The sequence below is a fragment of the Megascapheus bottae genome, unplaced genomic scaffold (genome assembly GCF_031878675.1).
Source record: "Megascapheus bottae isolate mThoBot1 unplaced genomic scaffold, mThoBot2.hap1 HAP1_SCAFFOLD_40, whole genome shotgun sequence".
In the NCBI taxonomy this organism is placed as follows: domain Eukaryota; kingdom Metazoa; phylum Chordata; class Mammalia; order Rodentia; family Geomyidae; genus Megascapheus; species Megascapheus bottae.
In genome coordinates this window covers 4,758,977-4,786,915 of record NW_028327715.1, presented here as the reverse complement: position 1 = coordinate 4,786,915, position 27,939 = coordinate 4,758,977, and the positions used below count along the sequence as shown (strand labels likewise).

At 38.6% G+C, this 27,939-nt stretch overlaps 2 long non-coding RNA genes and 1 pseudogene across 2 annotated transcripts; 1 reads left to right on the top strand and 2 right to left on the bottom strand.

Annotated features, from left to right (window-relative positions):
- Positions 1–19: 19 nt before the first annotated feature.
- Positions 20–5,557, bottom strand: LOC150039399 (uncharacterized). Its single transcript, XR_016534441.1, has 4 exons — positions 5,439–5,557; positions 4,102–4,152; positions 2,083–2,244; positions 20–89 (listed from the first exon to the last, which is right to left on the bottom strand). It is a non-coding gene; the product is annotated as an uncharacterized LOC150039399 (long non-coding RNA).
- Positions 5,558–9,426: 3,869 nt separating this feature from the next.
- Positions 9,427–10,139, top strand: LOC150039398 (destrin pseudogene; annotated as a pseudogene).
- Positions 10,140–12,648: 2,509 nt separating this feature from the next.
- LOC150039397 (uncharacterized) lies at positions 12,649–15,586 on the bottom strand. The gene is made up of 3 exons (XR_016534442.1): positions 15,536–15,586; positions 14,682–14,738; positions 12,649–12,687 (listed from the first exon to the last, which is right to left on the bottom strand). It is a non-coding gene; the product is annotated as an uncharacterized LOC150039397 (long non-coding RNA).
- Positions 15,587–27,939: the final 12,353 nt, after the last annotated feature.

The window sequence follows — 27,939 nt, the reverse complement described above, 5'->3', positions numbered from 1 at the left end:
AGAATATGTATGTAATGTCCATAAATAAAATAATGATAGTGATGGCAGCATCTGTAATATTGAGGAAATCTGAAAAATAATGCTTTTTCCTGTAAGAGAAAGTAAAAAAAATGGTCATCTTCTTTAAGAGGATAGAGGAAAATCTTTAGAGCAAAAAGTACTTGACTCAACTTCATTAAAATTGTTATTGTAATAGATTCTATGAAATGGATGGACTGGATTTGGGAAAGAGAAAACATAATACTGGTGGAAGGTATTCAAGTAGTAAATTTGTATTATTACATACTTGCATACCTGATGACAATCAAAGCTTAATGAATAAGCCATCTACCCCAGCCATTGGACAAGAGGTATGCACTGCCTTCTCCAGTGGAGTTGGAAGAAGACAAATGCAACAGTTCTGTTGAGCAACAATTTCAGTACATCATACTATCCCCAGATCAATATATGAGTATCATATGAGATGGGTATGAACTGCGCTTCTGAACTCATAATCTGTTCTTGCACCCACAATGGAATCCCAAGGGACTGCTGTGTCCTTAAAAGGACAAAGACTGACATCCATCTACCAGACTCCTTTCCACCACTGACTCCTGCAGAGGTGAGCACTAGTCCTCCAGGAAAAGCATCTTCACACTCTGAGGCAGTCTGTCAGGATCAGACTAACCTGGCAGTGAATAACTCTGCTTTGCTCAAGAGAAGAAGGAGAACAAGTACTCAGGAAAGAACATACACTGCCTTCTGAAATGACTTGGAGAAAGGGAGGCTAGGAAACCCAGTGCCTGACTCGCCCAGCAGCCCATCCCCAAGGCTTGCCTCACCCATCCTACTTTTCAGAAAACCAGCAAGAAGGAAAGGGAAACAATCTATTTCTTTCTTGCTACATCTCACTAATGAGATAAGCAATCTCCACATCACCTGCAGATGCTTTCATTGAAACTTTTCCTTTCAATGAACTCGGGACTATTTAGAGTGCATTATCTAGTATTTCACATACTATCAAACGTTACTTGAAATTCCAGTCAGAATCAAAGTATTGATCTATAGACCTCAAGTATATACTTCTCCTTCTAATTTTTAACAGTCATGGGGCAGAACTCTGGGACCGGGTCCTGTCCCTGAGCTATTTAGCTCAAAGATACCATGCAACACTTGAGCCAGAGAAACACTTCGGGTTTTCTAGTAGTTAACTGGAGATAGGAATCTCACAGACTTTAGCACCTGGGCTGGCTTGGAACTGTGATTCACAGATCTCAGTTTCCTGAGTAGCTAGGATTACAGTCATGAGACACTGGGCCCAGATTCTTCTTCTTTTTTTTTTTCTCAAGTCCTGGTGCTTCAACTCAGGGCCTGAACACTGTCCTTGGACTTTCTCAAGGTTAGAGCTTTACTACTTGTGCCACAGCACCACATCTGGCTTTTTCTATATGTGGAACCGAGGAATTGAACTTGGGTCTTTCTGCATGGTTGGCAGGCATTCCACCATGAGGACAGACTCCTGGCACTCATACTTCGCCTTCTTAACATACACATTGACATATTAATTACCTGGTCCCTTTTGGTAAATCCCTTTAAGCTTTATCTGTTCAAAGACTTTTCTCAACTACTCCATGAGAGTGTCTCAAGCAATATAAAACTAATTAAAGCTATTCAATGAAAATCTGGGTTTGGGCCTTGGCTTCAAAATGCTTTTCAAGAGGCACACATTTGTTTGGATTGATCTTCTAATTAATTTAGTATCCTGAAAAAAATTTGGCTGGGCATTTGTCCTAGTAGAATGCTTGCTATCATGCACCAATAACCTGGTGCAATTCCTTGGCACCACATATATAGAAAAACACTGGGAGTGGTGCTGTGGCTCAAGTGGTAGTTTTTTAGCCTTGAGAAATGTCCAAGGACAGCGCTCAGGCCCTGAGTTCAAGCACCAGGACTGGCAAATAAATGTTATTTTGTGTAAATCAAGGAGATAAATGGGAGTTTCAAGCACACAGTTAAGGGAAATAGTGAGCCTGAGCTACTTGGTGGAGTAGCCAGTCTCAGTAGGGTTCTTCAGATTTAGACTTCAGAGAGAATAAAACTTACCCTTTCAGAAATACTTGTAGAACAACATCCAAAAGGAAAAATATAGCAATCACGAGGGAAAGTGTTCTATACTCTAATGGAATATGTAGTTTGCTGGTCGTAACTATAATATCTGTTGCCATTAGACCAAGATCGACAAAAATCAGTAGTATTGCCAAAATCCTAAAATAAATAAAGACAATGAGAGTTTGGCACCACATTTCAACAATTCCTAAAACTATATGTCAGATGCGAAAAAGACATTATTTAAGATTATAGTGGCCAATGGTATGAAGAATTAGTGCATTCCTATCTAAAAACATTGTTCAGTTTTTATCCAATAGAAGCACTGCATAGTGAACCACATTCCCTCCTAAACAGTATACTGGAGGGTATGTAGAAACCACACAATAACTGCAAGCTAGAACAAAAATGGAAATGAAATGACTAGTCTGTCAGTATAAACTCTTTAAATATTGATAAATTCTGAAGATGAATCTATCAGTTTCTTTTAGCACATAAAAAATCATCAATCTGAATCTTTGTCAGACTGTAATAGTTAAAGCTCAGTGAAGGCATAACTGACCTAAGCGCTTGAAGGACTACCTGCCTGTGTGCGGTGGTTCATAGCTATGATATTAGCTACTCATGAGACTGAGGAGGATACCAGGTCAAGGCCAGCCCCAGCAAAGAAATTCCACAAACCCACTTCAACAAGACAAGCTAGGTGTGATGATGTGAGCCTCTTGTCCCAGCCAGGTCAGTAAGGCAACTTCAATCTTCCTACTGAAGTCCAGGCCAGTCAGAGAAAAAGGCCAAACCTTATCTCAGAAATAAGAAAGTAGGAAGGGCTAGAAGTCTAGTTCAGTCAGTAAAATGCCTGTCCAGGAAGCATGAGGCCCTAAAATGACTAATGCCCACTTGGATCCTAAGATTTTTATTGAGGATTTTAACATGTATATGATTATTTATTTGGGGGTACTCCTTGCGCAGCTATGGACACATGAAAAAGAATTCAATTCCATACATATTTATGGAATTGAACTCTAAGTGCTTTGAAGCCTTTCTGTCACATATTTTAAACGAACTACCCATTGGTTGATTGTATCGTTTATGTAGTTATGACGATGAATTGAGAAGATTTCAAAGTCTTTAAAACTGAAACTCAAATGAAAATACTATTAATTTTTATGTACTCTAAGGCACAGTATAAAATTATTCTCATATGTAGAGTGGAAGCCTAAGGAACGTGTTTCCAGAATGGAGGAATCACATAAAAAAGGGAGTTATTAGAATACAACCTATACTTCCAAAAGTTTAACACTTCGTTATTACTCTTTCCTTTATTTTTGCTTTCCTTCTTTCCTCACTCCCTCCATACTTTTCCCTCTTTCCTTCTTTCCTACTTTCCTTCCTTCCTTGCTTTCCTCCTTCCTTCCTTGCACTCCCTCTCCCTCTCCCACACCCTCCCCCTCTCAATCTCCCTCTCCCTCTCCCTCACACCCCTCCTCTCATTCTTCCAGTATTTCTGTCTTTCCTTCTTCCTTTTCCATTCCTGAGCCTTGTACTCTAGGTGCTGTCCCTGAGCTGCTTTTGCTGAAGACTAGCAAACTCACTTGAGCCAAAATGCCACTTCTGGCTTTTTCTGGGTCATTTATTTGAGATAAGAATCTCAAGAACTTTCCTGTCCAAGCTGGCTTCCAGTGGTAATCCTCAGCTTTCAGCAAGGATTAGAGATGTGAGCCACCAGCACCCAACTTATATTTACTTACTTTCATGAGTAGAAAAACACATAGCCATATGTCATTACATAGACTTGCTTAAATGCCATTTTTTTCTGAGTTATAAGACCAGCTTAAGACAATTTTCCAAGATCAATTGGATTATAGTATGAAGGCACACACGGGTTATTTTTCAACATCTTAACAGCAGAAAATCTTGTTGCTCAGTTTGGACTTTCTTAGATTCTTTTCACTTCAAATATTGATATTATATTTTATATACATACTTCATTGCTTGTATTTCTACAGTCTTACCCACCTGAATGATAGAGACAGTAGAATTTTATTTGCAATTTTCTTCATGTGGTTGCTGTAAAATGTGAATAAAAATAAAATCAGTCACATTTTGTCTCTCTTCATATGGCTTTTTTACCTTTTTAGGAAAAGAGTAATCTGTTGGTCTTAGGAACCGAAACTTTGGTGCAAATCCAAACAAAAGTACTTGCATTGTACAAGATTAACCAAAACCAAAGTCCTGTATAATATCAATTTAAAGGGATATTCTACACCAGTTTTATAATGAAATGCTTTTAATAAACAACTAAAATATTTACATTTATGTTTCATGAGTTTTTCACCTTCACATCCAGAATATATGAGGAAACAAACATACATATACCATACACCAAGTTTTGGATCTTTAGTGTAATATTTACCTTTCACATAAAATTCTAACCCTGACTTGATGGTAAGAGACTTTTCATCCACTAAATAAAGCACATACGATAGGAGGGGCCTGTCCTCAGCTGTCAGTTCTCCATGAACAACTGGAAACCTAGTCAAGTCATTATATATTGGCCAACCCAATTCCCAGAGCAATGAAATGAGATACATCGGGGATAAACACGGGCCCAAAAAGATTCTCGTGTCTTCAGCATCATCTCTTGATATAGACATCTGACACGTAGTTGGGCAGAATTTAGTTTAAGGCTTGAAATACACCTTGGAGGTGAGCCATTATAGGAAAACATATTTCAAATTAAAACTTCCCTAAGGACTAGTCTTTTCTCATTCTGAGAGGGGGGGGGAGGGAGGGAGGGAGGGAAGGAGAGAGAGAGGGGGGGAGGGAGGGAGGGAGGGAGGGAGAGAGAGGGGGGGAGGGAGGGAGGGGAGAGAGGGGGGAGGGAGGGAGGAAGGGAGGGAGGGAGGGAAAGAGAGAGAGAGAAAGAGGAAGAAGAAGGAGGAAGAGGAGGAGGAGGAGGAGGTGGTGGTGTAGGAGGAGGAGGATCAATGCTGGTGTTGTATCCTCTAGCTGGAGATAATGGAGCACCTGCAGAGTAGTTTCTTACCCTGCTGGGGCTTCCATCAAAACACTGAATTGGCTTTGGCCACTACAATAGATTAGGAATAAGAAGAATTCTTGATATTTATTCTTAAGACAGCTAAGGTTTTAGAAAGGTAGCTGCAGATATTACATCCAATGCATCTTACAAAAATATCAAAAATCCTGTATTGTCATCAATACTTCCAAGAAAGTTCTCTAATCTAAATCACTTTCCTTTCTTTGACTATACTTTCATGTGTGTCTGTACCTACATTCATGTTAATATCTATAAGTATACCTAGGTGAGTGGTGCATATATGTTCAGAACATACCCTTCATTGTTGTTAAGTTCATCACGTTTTGTTGTGGTATCAGACAAGATATCGCTACAGGATGAAAACAAAGCACATTGTCAGGTATCTTCTAGACTTGATTACATATCCCCCCATATTTCTCCAATAACCATCAACCAACCGTTCAAAAATGTTTTGTTCTACTTCTATGTATTTCAATATATTCTGTAGTTTATCTAGCTGTCTATTTCTACTGAAATTCCATCATGGGATGATAGCATGCAGTAAAACAATCATTTCTTTTTTCCCATATATTTTTTGTAATTAATGGAAGGGTTACATTATATTCACCAGATTGAAGGTGCATCACTTCACATACATTGATACCCTTTCTCATGTCTTGGTCCCCATTTCCCTCCCCTCCCCCCGGAACATTATCTTGTTTTCCCCCCTTCCCTATCTGTTTTCAAATAACCTAATATACGTATATACAATATATCAGATAACAAGGTGAAATACTGTAACAATATGAGATAACCAAGGTACAGCAAAAGAGATGAGAGATAACAGTACATTAAGGACAACAATCACTCATTATATGGCTTTTGTTTCTATATCCTGGAGGTCCTTTCATTTAGTGTCATACAACATGGGCTTATGTATCTAGGTTTTGTTCTATTGTATATCTCTGCTAGGGGAGCTCAAGGTTTCTACTGATTATGACAAATGAGGGACACCATAGAGCCTATGTTCCTTTGAGTCTGACTTACTTCACTTAATATGATTTTTTCCTAAGTGTTTCCATTTCCTTCCAAATGGGGCGATGTTGTTCTTCCTGACAGCAGCATAGAATTCCATTGTGTATAAATACCACATCTTGTTGATCCACTCATCAACTGAGGGGCATCTGGGTTGGTTCCATTCTTTGCTATGGTAACTAGTGCTGCAATGAACATCGTTGTGCTAGTGACTTTAGTATGTCCTTGTTTCTGGACGATTGGGCAGATGCCAAGTAGTGGAATTGCTGGATCATAGGGGAGCTCTATGTCTAGATAAGTAGGACTGCGTTAAACTGCAGAGCTTCTGTATGGCAAAGGACATAGCTAGAAAATTAACTAGACAACCTACAGAGTGGGAGAAGATCTTCACTAACCATGCAACAGACAAAGGCATCATATCTAAAATGTATCAACAGCTCAAAGAAATGAATCATTTCAAAACTAATCTACAAAGAAACAACCATCTAGTAAACAGACGAACCAAAGACTTAAGAGTGTTCTCTGAAGAAGAAATATGAATGGCCTATGGACACATGAAGAAATGCACGACATCTCTGGCCATAAAAGAAATGCAAATCAAAACAACTCTAAGGTTCCACCTCACTCCAGTTAGAATGGCCGTGATTGAGAAATCTAATAACAACAGATGCTGGAGAGGATGTGGACAGGAGGGATCATTACTCCACTGTTGGTGGGAGTTCAAATTCGTTCAACCACTACGGAAAGCAGTATGGCATTTCTTCAAAAGACTAAACAGAGCTCCCCCAATCATTTCTTATGTGTATCTATTAAGACTTCCTTTATACTCTACAAAGAAAACCATTTGTATAATTACATTGTAATAGAGAAGAAAAGAACAATTCTTCCTTTGTGCTGTAAATATTTCCTTTGGAGAAAGCTTGGGGAGTGCTGGGATGATACTTATTCTGTGACTGTTGAGTGGAATAATAGGCAGATATGTGCTTCCATTGGCTATATGTCATCGGTTGAATCGGTTGTGGATTCTATGGAGAGGATCTAACATGGTTGGGATCCATCTCCTCATTTATGTGCAGCGGTGTCTGTTGTGTGAAATTGGGTGCATTGAGGCTTAGCTGCCTTTTTGTTGCTAATCATTGCAGTATCTTTAGCCACATGAGGTCACTTTCATCTTGTATTATTTTCAAGTTTTCTTTGTTACATAGAAATACATTTTCATTTTCTTCCTTTTCAGCTCCATTCCGGGAATACCTTTTTCCATCCTTTCACTTCAACCTGTACTTGTCTTTGCTAAGGAGGTGAACTTCTTTTGGGGATATTTTTGTGCTGGAACTAGTAGGGCTTCATCTTAGGGATTGGTTGCTCTTCCTTAGGTTTCTCTATCAATTCTGGTACTCTACCACTTGAGCCATACTTTCAGCTTTTTGCAAGTTAAATGGAAATCACAATCTCATACATTTCCTGCCTATGCTGTCTTTGAACCATGGTCTTCATGAGATCTCAACAGTACTGACCATTACAGGCATGAGACACGATTGCCCAGAATCTGTGTCGTCTACCTTGACTGAGGTAAAAAGTACCAGGTGTATAGTATTCATGAGGTACATAGTATACATGATTCCATAATTTCAGCAAAGCAGTGCCAATATATAAATATATATATATATGTATATATAAAAACACACACATGGAGAATTCTTAGGTGAGTCTCCTGTCTCCTGGAATTTATCATTTGTTTAGATATAAGACTCTTCTTGCGGTGGCTACATAAAGACAATCGCATTTGGAACAGCATGAGGTAGTGGTAGGCAGGAAGCAGAGGTGACTTCAGAAAGTTCAGTGAAGCTAAGAATCCTACAAGTGCTCTTCCCTCTCAGGTAGTGTTGTCTCTATGTTAGGTGGGTGCCCCAGGCCTTCACAAGTTCCTTCATCATTCCTGATGGAACTTCTCTCACAGCCCTATAAAGTCTTGATATGTCTTCACAGAGATGAAACACTGAACATTGAGTGTTTCGGCTGTTTTGCTTTGTTTAGTTGGTTTTGTCCTTCTAGTCCTGGGTCTTGAACTCAGGGTGTGGGCCCTGTCCTTGAGCTGTTGCAATCTATCCCTCTACCACAACCTACCACTATAGTAGCACTTCTGAGTTTTTCTATGTGCATGTAGTACCTAGGAATCAAACCTAGGGTTTCCTGAGTGCTAGATAGGCAATCTAATAGTAGACCACCCACTCAGACCAGTTGTTTATTTTTTTCGTTTATTTCCTTTCTTTCTTAGTTTCACTCCCTTCCTTCCATCCTTCCTTCTTCCCTCCCTTTCTCCATCTCTCTGTCTCTGTCTCTCTGTCTGTCTCTATCTGTCTCTCTCTGTCTGTCTTTTTTTTTCTTTCTTTTTCCTTCCCTGGCTTGATACTTGATTTTTGGGGAGAATGCGGTGGGCGTTGGTCCAGAGTCTTATACTCAGGGCTTGGTTGCTCTCCCAGAAGTCTTCAGCTCAGAGCTTGTGCTATGCTCCTGGAGCCATAGCTGCACTTCCAGTTTTCTGATGATTAATTAGAGGCTCCTGGAGTTTTGTGCTTTGGTGACTTTGAACTGCAGTCCTCAAATCTCAGCCTCCTGAATAGCTAGGATTGCAGGGGTCAGCTAATGGCACCCAGTGATACTTGATAATTTTTTAATGAAATACATTAACTGTAAAGTGAGATGACTCAAGACTTGAGCTGTGGCATTCACAATCAAATCAAATGTCAGTGACAACATTGATTTGTCTTTTCAATCAGCTGCAGTTTGGAGGTGTAAATGCCCTCAATCCACCCAGTTTGCTGATTCCTTCATCTCATCCATTCTTCAGCATCATCTTGAAGCTTCTGTCTCAGATAGGATTCAGAAACCATAGTCCTGAGGCAGGAGCTCGATCCTTGGGATTAGAATTGTGGCCCTCACTTCACTTGGTAGAAGCACCATAGCAGAAGCACTCTGGCAGGATAATGAATACTTCTAGGATTTTAGTTTCATTGTTTTCTGCTAAAGAGTCTTCAGAAAACAGTGGAGCCTCCTACATCCTATTACCTCCAAATAAAATAATTAAATCACTACTGCTTTGTAAAACTTAAGAGAACTTTAATCTCCCTGAGAGAGTCCACATGAAGTATCTAAGTGACAAATGTAGGAATGATGATTCCCTCAATAAGAAAATCACTCCCCCCTGCCCTCCTCCCCCTTCTTCTCCTCTTCCTGCCACTTTCTCCCCCTATTCTTTTTCTTCTGTGTCTTCATCTTTTATGTCTTCCCTTTGTCCAATTGTCTTTCTCTTGCATTGTAATGGGGATTGGACCCAAGAACTTGCCCATGCTAGACACTTAAATGACTTGCTACACATATCCTATCTCAAACCAAAGACAGAGGAATAGTCTGTAAAGATCGTAATGCCCGCTTCAGTGAGGAAAATGCTCTGAAGTCTAGACACTGGCCTTCTCCCTTCCCAGCCCTTCCAGTCCCTGTGACCACCCCAGCCAAGATGGCCTCTAGAGTGCAAGTTGCTGAAGTGTGTCACATTTTCTATGACATGGAAGTTTAAAAATTCTCCACACCAGAATAAAGCAAGAAAAGGAAGAAGGTTGTCCTTTTTTGTCTCATTGCAGACAAAACTTACATCATTGTTGAAGAAGGCAAAGTAATTTTGGATGGAGATGTTGGTGTTACCATAACTGATCCTTTCAAGCACTTTGGGGGAGTGCTTCTTGAAACAGGTTGTCACTATGCTTTGTATGATGCAAGCTTTGAAACCACAAATTCTAGAAGAGTTGATATTTTTGTGGGAGCAAAAGAAGTCAAATGATCTGTGTGAACTCCATGCCATTACAAAGAAGCTTCAAGGCATAAAGCACGAATGTCAAGCAAATGGGCTGGAAGACCTCAACATGCTTGTATTGCTGAAAAGCTAGGTGGTTCATTAATTGTACCTTCTGAAGGGTGCCCTATTTAGGCCATCATTCAGTGCCACAAATTAAAGCTTCCATGTTTAATGTTATCCTCTTGCTACCTAAGTAAAGCAAATTTAGCTAGGACAGGGTTTTACTGGGGGGAAGCTGTCTTGTCATCTTCTAGAGTAAACTAAGATATATAAATATATGGGGAAAATAGCCATAAATATATCTAGAGTCTAAAGTTAAAAACAAAATCTTGGTGCAGGAGTGCGGGAGTTGGATGGCGGGAGGTGAGGTTCCTGGTTTCAGAGAAGATGACAGAGGAACTGGATTTCATAGGGCAAGACTCAGTGAGGAGGTGGTCCTAACTCTTGCAGAGCTCATGGAAAGTCTGGAGCAGGCCTGGAGGATGCAAAATTTGCTCCTGAACTTCTGGAAAGCAAGTGTGAAATTGTAGAATGCATCACAGAACAGCTGGATCACATGGAAGAAAATCTCAAAAGAGCCAAAAAGGGAGATCTGAAGGTTAGTATACGTCAAATGGAGATGGAAAGAAGCCGTTATGTCCTTAGCAGCTGCTTGCAGTATTGACTCACAATGATAGAGAAGTTTTTCCCTCACATTCTAGAGAAGGAGAAGACAGGATCCTGAAGGGGAACCTTGCAGCCTTTCTCCAGAGGAATTTCCCTTCACCAAAGAGCACATGGCTCACAAGGACACTTATCTTAAAAATGTCACCTTAAAGCACATGCCTCCCAACTTACAGAAGGTGGACCTCTAGAAGGCAGTTACCAAACTAGATCCAGACTCATATGTGTTTCTGAGAGTAAAAGAACAGCAATAAAATAGATTGGTAGAACCCGAATAAGATGAGCAGATGGATTGGATGAGGACTCCCAACACTCGATCCAGTATTGTTCCTCTGATTGCTTCTGGAGCAGTGCAGCTAATTTAAAAATAACCAAGTGTGAAGACACGGAACCCCAGAAAACATGAGAAAGCCTATGCCACTACCTGCCTCAGAACACTAAGGAGCTATAGCTCCTGACAGCAGGCTTTTCTCCCATTGCTGTGGGCCAGTAAGAATGGCAGGAATGCTACACTTCCATCTCAGCCAGCATCAGTGGGTGGGGCCCTTGCTCTTTTTGTTCTGAATATGAGGCAAATAAACAAGTCTGTATACCTTTTCAAAATAAAATTCTTTGAAAAATAAAGAATAATTCTTTAAAAAATCTTAATTGTGAGAAGACTTTAAGAACAGTGTTGAAAAGAAATCTATGGACACTTGGATGCCAATACAGTGATCTCCATGTTTGCTTCTTTACACACACACACACACACACACACACACACACACACACACACACACACACACTGTACTTTCTATCTTACATTTTATTTGGTAATCCACTTGTAGGTACTCTTTTGGTTTCTACTTCAGTTTTGCTAAAGAATAAAAAGGAATGCAAAAGAAACCATGTCAGTTTGGGTCAAGTTAGTTATAATTAATGTTTAACTAGCAAGCTGATCTTCTAAACTTTGCACGTAGCAATCTACCATGTCATCTATTCTAGAAAATGATTCTAATTGATCATATCAGGCCTGTGAAGACAGAAGATTTCAACCTGGTTATAGTTCTGCATGCCTGTAATCAATGCACACTGAACGCAGGAGAAGAAAGATCATTCCAGGAGAGCTCAGAGTACCTTGAGACGATGGATTAACAGCAGCAGCAAAATGCCGAAAGATGTATTGTTGAACTTCTTATATTTACTACAATAGGACTTTATAGGCTAGCAATGAGGACCTCAGAAAATAGTATTATAAAAGTATCTTTATTAAAAAGTGAAAGATTTATACAATCTGAAGAGAAACCAAACTAGATGACTCTGATGACAAAATGCCATAGGAAGAAAAAGTGTCGTCATATTCATAAAACTCTCACCATAATGTGGAATTAGGCAGACAGGCTCACAAGATGACCTAAGACTGGTTAAAGAAGAGCTTATGTGTGATCCTCGACTTTGCTCCACAAAGGATTCTTTTAGCATAAACTTTCAGTCAAAAAACTGATTACATATGAACCAATCGATTTTCACTGCTCATGTCATATTGCTACTTCATATGACACCATACATATTAGTAGCTAAAATCAGAAGATAATTGAATTGGGTCACCATTTAATTAGAATAAAAATGATATGGCTTGAGATAAGTGCCTTCCCAAGCAGGCTTCTAAATGAGATCACATCCAACTTCCACTCACCACACAGCCATGTGAGGGGCATGTGTGACAGGCTGACCCTTCCTGATGTATGCTTCTTTCATTTTCCTAGCAGCACTGGTGTTCCAACACAGGATCTTTACTTTCTGCCATGTGCTGCATCATGCCTGCACCAGTCCTTTCATGGTGTTGGTGTTTCTTTGTGTCCAAGTGCTCAGCTCCAGCCATGTGTATGTGCATACTTATGAGTACATGTGTCTGTACATATATATATATATATAATATGAACATAAACTTCCACCTCTACACTTGTCTTGGTTTATATCTTACCTTTTTGTCTCATTACCATCATCAGGTGCTGGACAAGGATCATGTGCAGTTGTGCTAAAGTAACAAAAACACCTATGGTCACATATCACATGAATACGGAGGAGTTCAAATTCTGGGTCAAATTCTGATGCAGGTCCTACATTCATGCACTGTTTTTCCCTATAACTGGTTCTCTTCTCACGTTGATTTGAAATAAATGCAACCTTACAGTTTCAGACCATGAAGAAATACACTTGATGACACAAAAATGACAGTTAGCATGACTGGCATTCTGGGAGTGAGTGTGTTTCTAGTTCAGTGTGTCATTAAGGAGGACAGGTGCAAGGTCATCTCCAAAAGAGAAAACAACCACATTACTCACCAAGCCACCAAAGAAATTTGGCCTCAAATCACTAAGGGGAAGGCGGGCTCTTCGACTATCCATGACTTTCCTCACATCTAATCAAAACCTCCAGTTTTTCCAAGTAACTACAGTTAGATGAGAAAAAGTAGCTACAGACTCATTTGTGTTCTGAAAACTTCAGTGTCCTCCATTCACATGCTGGGGAAATCATCAGAGTGACTGTTGGAGCAAGGAACTTTTGTGTAGTCCCTCTATTGAACATTTATTCCCATGTCAATCCATCACTTTGAAACTTATCAACCACTTTTCCATGCAAATAAGTGTGAGTATTAGGGGAAGGGAAAAATTTAATCTGAGACAAGTAGATAGAACAAAATCTTTATGTTTGTGACTTACAACTAAGTGAAAGCAGTGCTCTTACCTTTTTGTGTTTTCTGCCTAATGGCCCTCTGTTTTCTCAGTCCAAATTTCCTCTTTCTTCCTAGTTAAGTTCCAGGTTCTCCACTCCTTGTGCCAACTTTTTATTGCCATCATTATAAATATCTACCTTGCTCGAATACTATGTGTGGCATGAGGTCGAGCCTTTTCAGTGTGTAACAGACTTGGATAAGAACAAGTCTTGCATGGTGGCAGAGCAAGACACAGTGCCATTGTAGACACTAATTTCACAATGACAGGGCTCTGAACTATCAGGGATGCATGCATGATCTTGATCTTATACATGCAGTTCTGTGCAGACTCGGTAGCCTCTATTTTTGTTTCTTTTACTTTTCTGCACATCGGATCTGCTCCTTTGGTCCAATCAATTACAGACTCACAAGTTGGAAATGTCATGTTTTCTAGAGGAATATGTTACTAATGTTAACAATGTACTTGAAGCATATTGTCATGACTGAGTCTTTCTCCAACGCTTCAATGGTATTAGAAAAGAAAGTGATCCACAAATCTCTCAGGGGCTGAGATCTGAGCACCATGGTTCAAAGCCAACCCAACCATGAAAATCCATGACTCTTATGTCCAATTTACCACCAGAAAACCCAAGGTGGCGCTGTGGCACAAGCGGTAGAGCACTAATAGCCCTGAGCTGAAGAACTTAGGGACAGCACCCAGTTCAAGCCAATGAATTACCAAAATAAAAAATAAAAATAAAAAGTGAGAGAGAGGGAGAAAGAAAAGTATACCATAACCCAACAAATCTACCTACTCTAGTAGATAATGACGTCTTGTTCAGGTTCAACTCACTTCAGAAGAACTCAAGACTTACATATCATCTAATTATCAGCTAATATTCCCTGCTGCTGCTCCTGCTCTTCAGATAGGAATAAGAAAAAGCAGTCTAGAAGTAAGGCTCCCCCTCAGTATGAATGTGGGCTTTTCAGGGTTTAAGCATTCAAAAGAAGGAAGGATCACCTCTTAGCTACTGGTGCTAGGCCTACCTTTTGGTTTCAGCAAAGGATTCCCAAGTCCCTTGCCACATTCGGAGTAGCTGACAGGCACCGTGATAATCTAAGAATTTGGGTGCTAGTCGTTGCCTTCATAGCACACCATGAGCGAGTGTCTTTGGACAGGTTCTATCATTTCTATTGAGTTTCAAAACACATCATGATTACATTCAATATTGATAAGCAGTGCTTGTGTACCCTGAAGATATCATTGTGCAAAACGAGTAAGTGATAACGTACATGACAAAAAAAAATCAACTCACCAACTACTGATGTCTTCATTGGAATGAACTATAACAGCTCTTAAGCCACTATCCTCACTGTGGACATATTAAAAACACACAATAATTAACTGGGAAAATATGGGAATTAATCATGCATTTTTTTTCCAGAACATTAAGTTAGGAAACTAAGGTCTTGTGAATGCAACACAAAAATGCTGCCAACAGAGCTTCATCTCTAACATTTTTGTCCCTGCCACTCCTGCCACTACTGAGATCTCACCCCAGAGCCCTGTCCTTGCTACTCCTTTGTTCATGGTATGGTGACAATTAGGGCCTATAATGAGAAATGCTAATCTAAGGGTTTTGGGTGCTAGGATTTGTCTTCACAGCACACCAAGAACCACTGTCTTTTGATCTGCTCTATCATTTTCTACTTAGTTTGAAAACATGTCATGATTTTGTGTGATATGAACAGGCAGTCCTCTGTGCTCTGAAAAGCCATCATTTTCCAAAATGATTTATCAATTAGATGAAAAATGAATCAACTTACAATAAATGAAAAAAAAAACTCTAGAATACAGAAACAAGAGCTTTACCTTGTGTGATAGTTGTTCTTAATGTACTATGTTATTTCTCTTTTCCTTTTTCCCCTTAATTGTTAATCTCATATTGTTATTGTATCTGAAAAGTTACCTGGAATATTACATATGTTTATTTGAAATAGGAGAGGGAGGGGATAAAGCAAGTTGATTGCAAAGGTGTAGGGGAAGGGAAATGAGATGAAAACATAAACAGGCGTATCAATGTGTGAGAAGAAATTCACCTACTATCTGAGGAAAATAAGTGTAAGCACTCTATACATGATCCCCAAAATAAAAAAAAAATTAACTCACGCAGTACTGATGTCTTCGTTTGAATGAACAACAGCCGTGGTTAAGTTGCTGCCTTTGCTGTGGACAAATTGAAACACATAAAAACTAAGTAGGACAATGTGGGAAGGAATGTTGTATTTATAACAATATTAGGTTAGAAAACTATAGCTTGTGCATGCTACACAGATGCTCTGTCAAATGTACTATGCCTCTATCTCCTCTGTCTCTGCCAAAACTTCTCTCCAGTACTGAACTCTGAATTCAGAGCCCTGTCCTTGCAACTCCTGTAGTGATGGCATGGTGATCCCTCCTACCTAAGGCTTGCCTGTTCAATGACACTTCCCCTTAGGATTTCACCAGAATGGTAGATGGATGTGTAGACTTGGGTTCACAGGTATGATTCTGTCTACAGTGGGGGTGAACAGCCGAGGACAGCAATATGACGCCATCCAGAGTATTCCTTCTGGCAGAAGTCCATCTCCACTGAATGAGCAAAATGAATTGCATGTGTGAATGAGGAAGAAGAGATTCAGTGATAAACAAGAAAGTAAAATATTCCTGGAGCCCTGACTTGAAGCCATAGTATCAGAGTATTGCGACTCTGCCACACACGTGTGGACATGATCGATCTCTATCTCTCTGTCTCCTACCTCTTTCATTGTAAACATAAATTTATTCACAAAACCTGTATTCACAGATGTGAGCAGTAAGGAGCTTGACATAATGCCGTGGAGCCATCTGTCTATCCAATAGAAATGGTGCCCATAAAGTACTCGCACTGTCACAAACCTTACAACCACAGTTTTGAAAAGCTGGCATTAATGCACAATGAAAATAATATGTATAATTTAAGGTCTAGGCCTACAGAAAGTTTATAGTCATCAAAGAACTGGACATAGCCAACAGAATATGGAAAGGACCGAACAAACATGTAGCCACTTCGATCTGACACTTGTATTTCTTCACCTGTGAAGAAATTGTTATGGCAGGAAATAAATGCATAGGATTCTGTGTCTTTGCCATCAGACCAAAGGAACACAACCAGTTGCAGTAGGATCTCATACACTGGCAATGTGGGGGGTTTTAGGCGTTTCCCTTCACTGCTCCCTACAATAGCAAAACACTTTTATGCAACTCATTTCTCATTTACTCATCAAAATGGAAAAGGAGCAATCTGACAGACAGAAGGTACACCGACAATATTTGGAAACTACCCAGAAATGATCAATCTGTTTCATATCATTTATATTTATGTATGTTTATCTTCTTGTAGATATCTGACCTTTGCTTGAATTCTTCCATCCCAAGATCTGGTGGGTCATTTTTATCCAAGCTAAAGAGAATTAAATTATAGATAATCAAATATCAGGTGCAATCATACTTTTACGTTTTCACTCAGTGTAGTAAGTTAATCTAAGACTAACAAATTTGTAGAAATCAAAACTTTTACATATTTAGCTAAATGAACAAAGGAATTTAATTTGGCGTAGGGGAGTTGCATTTTATCATTTCAAAAGAAATCTTTTATGCATGGTCAAAGAATTTTTCTCTGTTAGTAAACCTAATACACTGCTCCCTACAATAGCAAAACACTTTTGTGCAACTCATTTCTCATTTATTCATCAAAATGAAAAAGGAATAATATGACAGACAGAAGATACACTGACAATACTTGGAAATTTCCCAGAAATGATCAATATGTTTCCTAACATATACTTATACACGTTGATCTATATGTGTATATCTGACCTTTGCTTGAATTCTTCTGTCCCAAATTCTCCTGGATCATTTTTATCCAAGCTAAAGAGCATTAAATTATATACAGCCACTACCAAGTGCAATCATAGTTTTACTTTTTTACTTAAGGTAGTAAGTTAACCTAACACTAACAAATTTGTAGAAATGGAAACTTTTACATATTTATCACTTCAAAAGAAAGCTTTTATGCACGGTCAAAGAATTTTTCTCTCTTACTAAACCTAACACACTGATTATTGGTATCATGTAGTTTAATTGTACATGCAACTCACTTCAGAAGAACTCATTCCATTATACAATCTGATTTTCAGCTTTCTAAGTCTGCTCTTCTCTCTCCTTCCTTTCACTAACTTGGCTGATTTCTTAACTGCTTCTCACCAAAAGACAAGAAACTGCAGCCTAAAAGCTGGACTCTCATCAGACCTGAAAACGAGCCTGTCTACTAAGTACCAGATTTCTAGAGAAGGAAAGAGGCCCACCAACATTTTCACCTCAGAAACACTGAGACCACCTCATTGTTCCTGACTGGGATTCTCTCCTCCATTGTCTCAGTACAAGTTGCATGTAGGAAATAGGTAAATAAGGTAGAGAATAGGTAAATAAGGGTACGGTTACTATGTTTTACTTCACAGTATACCATGACCAAGTATCTGCTGCCTGACGCTATCATTTTCAATTTAGTTTCAATACAAGAGAAGAAATACATGAGGACACTGATCAGCTATCATATAGATTGGGTACTAACCTCACCCTAGAAGTGAATTTACACTCAGATGACAGAAAATTTTAACTCACCAAATGTTAATGCTTGGGTCACAAACTGCAATGGCAGTTAATGCTGTGTCATCTCTAAAAAATAAAATAATATAAAATCAGCCCCAGAAAATCAGTTGGAACATTTAGAAGAAATCAAACTATTTCTACAAGGCTGTGTACTAAAACCATAACTGTGTTCATCTGAGGAACATGCTCTGCCACTTGAGCTACATCGCCATCTCCAGCTCTTCTGTTCCCTCTAGCTATTTGCTCTGGTACTATGGTGTGAAGTAGGAGACCTGTACTTAAATGAAAAGCAGTATTTCCATTTTACAATAGAATGGATTTGAATCTCTTCAGGAACTTAAATATGGAACTTAGAAAAGTAAAGTTTTCACACAAGATAGAAGAATTGTTCCCCCTACCACAGTACCTAATGCCATCTTGTATGACTTTCAATGCAATGCAATTCAAGGGAGCTCAACCCGGAGGTCACAGCCAATATTCTGCTTCCTCTGTTCCTTCTATTCCCTTCTTATTTTCAACAATCGTGGATGTCTTTACTGACTTACTTGCAGAGAGTACCAATGGGTGGCAGGCCAGAAGCAGAGAACTCTCCACTGCTAACCAGGACAGTGAGAACTCCCTCTCCTTACTGGAATCTCAATCCTTCACCCAATTTGAAAAAAGAAAGAATGGCACAAAAAATTGCACTTCCCTGACTTTCCAAATGGTTCCCACAAACATGGTGCTTAGTCTCTGTACAGCTTTCTACACAAGTCTGTCGACATTTGGGTATCTGACCACTTAGGGCTGCTTGTGTGCATCCATGTGCACCCTGCTAGTTATTATCAACATCACACAGTCAAAATTGCACACAGTCAAATGCTGTGAGAATTCCAAAACCTACTTTTTCTCCCCAAATAGCTATAACTGCCTGAAAACTAACTCTACATATACTGTATATGCAAGGGGGTATTTCGTGTGCTTTCCTAAAAATATGGCCTCTCACTTCAATGAAATGTTCACCTGTGCTAAACAATCACTTATGCAAGACTGACAAATTCTTTTCCTATGAACCTAAACCACTGGTAGCACTGTTTTGTGGGTTTCCTTATCTTCCATTTCCCTTGCTTTGGAATTAATCAAGCTGATCTACCACCTACATTTCTGCTTTCTCTCTTCCCTCCATGCTGGCACTATTGTTCTCTATCCATCCAGCCTCTCTGAGTGATAAAAAGGATTTGTATTTCATGAGTTATTCATATTAATATCCAGAATATATGTTGGAATGATTGCACTGATCTACTTTTACTATTTAGTAGTAATTCACATTCACATACAATTCTAACCCTCACTTGATGGTAAAAGCCTTCTCATCCCCTAAATAAATCACAAATGGTATGAGGGAGGTGTCTTCAGCTGTCACGTCTCCCATGAACATCTGATATCCTAGTCATTATATTTTATTTTCTTTTATTTTCTTTTTTTATTGTAATTAGTGAAAGGGTTACATGATATTTTCCAGATAGAAGGTGCATTAATTCACATACATTGATACCCTTTCACATGTCTTGGTACCCATTTCCCTCCCCCCCACACCCCCCACCCGTCTTGGTTTTCCCCCCTTCCCTATCAAATTTCAAATATCCAAATACTAATAAATTCAATATATCAGATAACAAAGTGAGATACTATACCAATATGAGATAACCAAGGGACAGCAAAGGAGATGAGAGACAACATAGTACATTAAGGACAACAATCATTCATTATATGCTTTTGTTTCACTATCCTGGTGGTCCTTTCAATTAGCTTCACATTATATGCCCTTATGTTTTAACCAGTCTCCTTCCCACAGCAATTGAAGGAGACACATCAGGGATGAATACGGCATGAAAAGATTCTCTGGTCTTTTCATCACCATCTCTTGAAATAGACATCCAGCACATAACTGTGTAAATTTTTGTTTAGGCCTGAACGTGAACTTAGAGGTAAGGCATTTTTGGATAATACATATCAAATTAAAACCCAGTAATGACCAGCCTTTACTCATTCATTCTGGAGGAATGGAGGGAGGGAGAGAGGGAGGAAGAGAGAGAGGGAGAGGGAGAAAACACATCTAAGTTGTTTTATTCTCTAGCTAGAGAAAACAAATTCAATAGAAAGAAGTTTCTTAACCTGCTAAATCTTACAGCAAAACATTAAATTGTTTTTGGCCATTAAAATAGATTAGAAACAAGAAACATTCTTGATATTTCTTCTTAGAAATAGCTAACATTTTAGAAAGGAACTACTGATATTATGGCCAAAGTAAATTAGAAAAATATCAAAGACCTTCAATTGTCATCTATACTTACAGGTCCCTAATCTCAATTACTTTCTTTTCTGTGACTGTCCTTTCATGGATGACTGTATTTACATACATGTAAATATGCATAAATACACATGGGTGACATTGTATGTTTATTTGGACCTTTCCCTTCATTGTTGGTTCCTTTGTCATGTTCAGTTGAGGTATCAGATAAAGTATCGCTAAAGAATGAAACCAAAATATATAGTCAGAGGCTCCCATGATTTTCTACATTTGATTACATGTCCCTCCTTTCTTTCTTCCATAACCCATTAAACATTCAGATTTTTGTTCCATTTCTATGTATTTTAATTTTTTCTATTGTTTACTTCCATGTCTATTTCTAGTTGAATTCCACCATAGTATGATAGCACATGGTAATATTATCTTTTCTTATATGTCCTGTTAAGACTTCCTTTAGACTCTGCCAAGAAACCTCTTTGAATAATTACTACAGAGGAGTATTAGAGAAAGGAAAAGGAAAAAAGAGAATAATGCTGCCTCTATGCTCTAAATATTATTTCCTTAGGGGAAAGCTTGGGGTTGCCTGGATGATACTTATTCTGGGACTGCTGGATGGAATATTCTGCAGATATGTGCTACCTTTGGCTCTGGGTCTTCAGTTAAATCTGGTTTCTTGTGGATTCTTTGGAAAGGATCTAACATGGTTGGGATCCATCAACTCATTTATGTTCAGCGATGTCTGTTGTGTCAAATTGGGTGCATTGAGGATCAGTTGCCTTTTTGTGGTTAATCATTACAGTGTCTTTAGCAAAATGAAATGACTTTCATGTTGTAATACTTTCAAGTTTTCTTTGCCAGATAGGAGTACATTTACATTTGCTTCCTTTTGGGTGCCATTCTTGGAATATCTCTTTCCATCCATTCACATCAAGCATGTGACTGTCTCTGCTAGGGAGGTGGACTTCCTTCTTTCTCTTTCTTATTATGTTTCTCTGCAGGTACTATTGGGTTTCCTCTTAGGGCCTGGGTGTTCTACTTTAGCTTTCTCTATTAAGATGAATATTCTACCACTTGAGCCATACTTCTGGCTTTCGGGAAGTAAACTGGATAAGAATCTCATAGGGTTTCCTGCCGATATTCCTATTTAGAATGCCACTGCTTTGTTCCAGAAAGGATTCTATCCTTTGGTTGACTGCATTTGTAACATCTTGTGAAGTGTAGCTGACATAATGACTAGAAGAAATTCTCCTCATGACCTATTCCTCTCTTACCCTAGTTGTTATAAAGAAGGAAGAAAGATGTGTATTTGTCTCTCAGTAGCTGGGCTGTCATGCCTGTGTCTTAGTTGCTTCCCATACTTCTTATTTCACATTTTGACATCTGTTGGTGTACGCACAAATATATTTCTTTCCTTCATGCTGCCTTTAGAAATATGTGTGGAAATGTATATGTATATATATATATATATATATTCAGAGAGTCTTCCTAGATTTGAACTCACATTTCAATGCTAGATCCCACATAACATTCTACAGACACTTCTTCCAGGATAAGAAAGTATCATCATAAGGCACAACTCTACTATACATTTTCAGTCAAATAGCTACCTACTTTATACATGAAGTGATCAATTTTCTCTACTGCTATAACGCTGATACTTCATACTTCAGTATACATATAAGTAATTAAAATCAGTAGATAAATGAAGCTAGGTCATCAGTTTGATTTGAATGAAAGTATGTTGTTAATGATTACTAATAGTGGAACTGTCCCTCACTTAACAACAGTTTCTTAGAATTACCATATATGTACATGAAGGCATGTATCACTTGGAAAGTTAGAGTGTAAATTCTGCACCCACACAGATTTTACTGATTATTAAGTCTTTTAACCATATGCTTCCTGTTGCTCATTAAGTTAACTACTGCCAGTAGTAAAGAGTAAATTGATAGGCCAGATACACAAAGAAGAAAATAAAACTTTCTCTACACTTTCTCCAAACAACAAAGGAGGAAATAAACAAGGATACAGTAAAGAAAAAGAAATGTGAGCAATATGTCCCTTATGATCAAGCAGAATTTGGGTGATACGGACTATTCTCTTTAATGAAAGATGCCAATGGTTTTAATGGTTTAAATATAATGAATTTAACCTTGACTCAATGATACACTGCCCACTAAACACGCATTTTATGAGTAAGTATGGAATGGAGGAATTTATTTCTGGAAAACAATCAAATGTAAGCAATGACAGAAAATTCGTGTTACACATTTAAAAGAAAAGCACAGTAAACAGTGGAAAAGTATCAAGACTGGCAGGAAATTTTGTGAACTATATCAAATAAACAACCATGGCAGCATAGATATCTCCTGATTTCTGCTTTTCTGAGGTGTTATTCCCAAAGAAGGAAATTAGTCATAAGTTCTTGTCTCTAGACTTTCTTTATGGAGAACTCAGGTTAAAATATATAAAACTAACAAAAATAGAAATCCCATCTTGTTTTCCCCCTCCTCTTCTCTATTTCAAATAAGTGTATTAAAAGGGGGGGAAGGGGGGTTAGCCTACTGGTAGAGTGCTGGCCAAGCATGCAGAAAGACTCGGTTTCGATTCCTCTGTACCATGTACATAGAAAAAAGCCAGAAATGGTGTTATGGTTTAAGTGGAAGAGCTCTAGCCTTGAGAAAGTCCAAGCACATTGCCCAGGCCTTGAGTTCAAGCCCCAGGACCGACAAAAAAACAACAACCATGAATAGTCATTGTAACAATATAGGTATATAGGGCAGGAAACTGCTCTTCTATAAAACCAACAGCATGAAATCTTCAAGGAGACATACACTTGAATGACATTAGATGCATTCTATCCATTGCTAGTAAGGAAAGATCAGTTAGACAAAAAATATCACTCAAAAAACATCAAAGTTTACTACAGTCCAAATTTGTTTAGAAGACACTTGAAAACATTTCATCTTTTAGCTGAAGAATATATATTCTACCAGAAGATCAGATGCTGAGCTACTAACCTAGTCTGAAGAAATCGAAAAACAAAATTGAAATCAAAAGTATATCTTACTTTTTTCAATTCATGTGGCTTCAACACTAGGCCTGGTCTCTTTCCGTGAGCTCTTCAGCTCAAGACTACTACTACCCTGTCCCTAGAGTCACAGCACCACTTATGGTTTTGCTAGTGGTTAATTGGAGGTAAGAGACTCACAGAGTTTCACAGGCCAGGGCTGGTTTTGAACTGTGATCCTCAGATCTCTGCCTGCTGAGTGGCCAGAATGACAGCAGCAGTGTATCTTATTTAAGGACATAGAGCTACAAAAATACTAAAGGTATTAGAGATTATATTAGATATGAAAGTTAACTGATAAGTAATTGATCAATCAGAGGACTGATAAACCAAGAAAGAAAGTTTAACTTACTTAAAGGAAATGGGAAAAAATTGATACTATTGCAAAACACACTAACTTTGATGTGGTAGAAAAGCTGATATTCCAGATGTGTAAGATGGAATAGTAGTCAGAGATAAGGCATTGCCAGTGTGGGTAGAGGGATTGTGAAATGTCCCTTGCATTGTGCTGGTGTTTTATCAGTGTCTTACCTCCTGGGAACTACAGACAAATGAGAGTACCTTTTTGTTTCAGAAAAGGATTCCCTGCAACCTTGGCTCATTGTGAGTAGCTGACAGGCACCTAGGGATTCTAGGTGCCAGTTCTTGACATCACAGCACTCCATGAACCACTCTCTTTTGATCTGCTCTTCATATCCTGCTTAGTTTCAAAACACATCTGGATTACATATGATATTATATTCATAGGTAGTCCTCTGTATCCTGAAAAGTCACCACTGTCCAATTCTGATTTATCACTTGATGACAAAAAAATCAATTTACACTAAATGAAAGGAACTTTAAAAAAATGGAACCAAGAGCTTTATTTTGTGTGATTGTGGTTTTTAAGGTACTATGTTATTTCTCTTTTCCTTTTTCCTCTTTATGGTCAATTTCCTATTGGGACTGTATCTGACTTTATTATCTAGTATATTGTATATGTTCTTATTTGGTTATTTGAAATAGGAAAGGAAAGGAGGGAAGACAAGATGATTGGGAGGGGGTGGGGAAAAGAAATGGGAAAAAATATGAAAAAGAGGAATCAGTTTGTGACAAGTAATCTTCCTATTACCTGACGAATGTAAGTGTAACCCCTCTATACCTTGTCATGACCAAAAAAAAAAAATCAGCTCGCACACTACTTATGTCTTCATTTGAAGGAACAATAACAGTTGTTAAGTTGCTGTTCTTGTTGTGGACATATCAAAACATATAAAAATTAAGTGGGAAAATGTGGGAGGAAATGATACAATGTTCTAACACTACTCGGTTAGAAAACTGTGGCCTTGTTTTTCTACACAGGTGGTCTGTCAAATGTACTATGTGTCTAGGTCTTCTGTCTCTGTCAACCCTTCTTTTCCTGAGGTCAGAACTCAGAGCACTGTCCTTGCTACTCCCATGATCATGGCATGTTGATCCTTCATGCCGAGGCTTGCCTGATCAATGACCCTTCCCATTAGGCTTTCAACAGAATTTTAGATAGATGTGCAGACCTTTGGTTTACAGATGGGAAAAATATGACAGGATAGCAATAAAAAGCCATCCAGGGTATTCCTTTCTGCAGAAGTACATCTCCACTGAATCAACAAAAGGGTGCACTTCATGTGTGGATCAAGAAGCAGAGGCCCAATGATAAGCAAGAAAACAGATTAATCCTGGAAACCTGATTTGGAGCCCCTTTACCTAAAGCACACATGTGGACACACACTCTCTCTCTTAGTCTCCTATCTCTTTCATTGCAAACATAAATTTATTCACGAACCCTGTATTCACAGGTGTGAGCAGTAAGGAGCTTGTCATAACGCCGTGGAGTCATCTGTCTATACAATATAAATGGTGTCCATAAAGTGTCACAGTGTCACAAACCTTAGAACCACAGTTTTGAAAAGTTGGCATGAAGTTCACAATGAAAAGAATAGATATAGAGAAAGAGTATACCCATCAAAGAACTGGACATAGCCAATACAATATGGAAAGGCCCGAACAAACTTGTAGTCACTTTGATCTGACGCTTGTATTTCTTCACCTGTGAAGAAACTTTTATAGCACAAAATAAATGCAAAGGATTGTATGTCATTGCCACCAAACCAAATGAACACAACCAGTTATTAGGATCTTATACACTGGCAATATGAGTGGGGGTTTTAGGAGTTTTCCTTCACTGCTCCCTAAAATAGCAAAACATTTTGTGCAACTCATTTCTCATTTACTCATCAAAATGAAAAGGAGTAATATGACAGACAGAAGGTACACTGACAATATTTGGAAACTACCCAGAAATGATCAGTCTGTTTCATAACATATATATTTATGTATGTTTTTCTATTTATAGATATCTGACCTTTGCTTGAATTCTGCTGTCCCAAATTCTGTTGGGTCATTCTTATCCAAGCTAAAGAGAATTCAATTATATACAGTCAAATACCATGTGCAATCATAGTTTTACTTTTTTACTCAAGGTAGTAAGTTAATCTAACACTGACAAATTTGAAGAAATTGAAACTTTTACATATTTAGCTAAATGAACAAGGTATTTCCATTTTTTTCCCTAGAAAGGAAATTCGTTTTGCAGGAACTTATATTTTTACCTCTACAAAAGAAAGCTTTTATGCATGGTCAAATAATTTTTCTCTCTTAGTAAACCTAACACACTGTTTATTGGTATGCCTTAGTTCATTTGTACATGTAACTCACTTCAGAAGAAATCAATCCACTATACAATCTGATTTTCAGCTTTCTAAGTCTGCTCTTCTCCCTCCTTCTTTTCACATACTTGGCTGTATTCTTAACTGCTTCTCACCAAAGGACAAGGAACAACAGCGTAGAAGCTGGACTCTCATCATAACTGTCAGTGGGCCTGTCCAAGTATCAGATTTCTGGAGAATGAAAGAGGCCCACCAGCTCTTTCACCTCAGAAACACGGAGAACACCTCACTGTGCCTGACTGTGATTCTTACCTCCATTGGCTCAGTAAAAGTTGCATGTAGGCAATAAGTAAATAAGGTAGAGAATAGGTAAATAAAGATACGGTTGCTATGTTTGAATTCACAGTAGACCATGACCAAGTATCTGCTGCCAGATGATGTCATTTTCTATTTAGTTTCAATACAGGAGGAGGAATAATGAAGACAACGATCAGCTGTCATATAGACTGTGTACTAAACTCACACCACAAATGAATTTACATTCAGATGACAGATAACTCACCAAATGTTAATGCTCGAGTCACAAACCGCAATGGCGGTTAAGGTTGTGTCATCCCTAAAATGTAAGTAAAAAAAAGACACAGAAAATTGAGTTGGAAACTGTAGAGGAAATCAAACTTTTTCTGCAGGCTCGGTACTAAAACCATAACTGCGTTCATCCTAGGAACAGGTTCTGCCACTTGAGCTACAGCTCCATCTCCAGCTCCTCTGTTCCCTCTAGCTCTTTGCTCTGGTACTCCGGTGTGAACTAAGAGACCAGAACCAAATGAAAAGCAGTATTTTCATTTTACCACAGAAATACAGTTGAATCTGTTCAGGAAATTAAATATGGACCGGTTTCATGCAAGGTAGAAGAATTTTTCCCAGTACCCCTACCATAGTACCTCTTGACATCTTGTACGAATTTCAATACAATACTCTTCAAGGGAACTCAACCTGAGATCATAGCTAATATTCTGCTTCCTCTGTTCCTTCTATTCCCTCATTACCTTCAGTAATCCTAGATGTCTTTACTGACTTACTCTCAGATTGGACCAATGGGTGGCAGGCCAGAAACAGAGAACACTTCATTGTTCACCAGGACATTGAGAATTCCCTCTCCTTAAAGGAGCCTCAATTCTTTACCCAATTTGTGAAAACACGGAATGGCACAGAAAAATTTCACTTCCCTGACCTTCCAAAGGGTTCCCACAAACATGGTACTTAGTTTCTGTACAGCTTTCTACACAAGTCTGTCTACATTTGAGTATCTGACAACAAACGGCTCTCGTCTGTCAATGTATGTGTATTCTGCTCCTCATTATCAACATGAACCATTAAATTATGCGCAGTCAAATGCTATGGAAGTTCCTAAAGAGACTTTTTCTTCCCAAATTGCTATAATACCCAGAAAATGAACACTACATATACTACATATGTAAGGGGGTATTTCCTAGAAATGAGGCCTCTCCCTCCAATGAAATGATTACCTGTGCTAAATAAAAACTTATGTAAGATTCACAAGGAGTTCTTTTCCTATGACTCTAAAGCACTGTTTACACTGTTTTCGTGGGTTTCCTGATGTTCCGTTTCCCTTGCTATGAAGGAAATTGAGCTGATCATTCATCTACATTTCTGCTTCCTCTCTCCCTTCCTTGCTTCCTCTGTCTGTCCAGCCTCTCTGATTCATAATAGGATTGGTACTTCATGAGTTATTCACCTTAAACTACAGAATATATGTGGAAACTAACACAGAGACATGCTTTGGCTATTTAGTAATATTTGCCTTTCACATAAAATT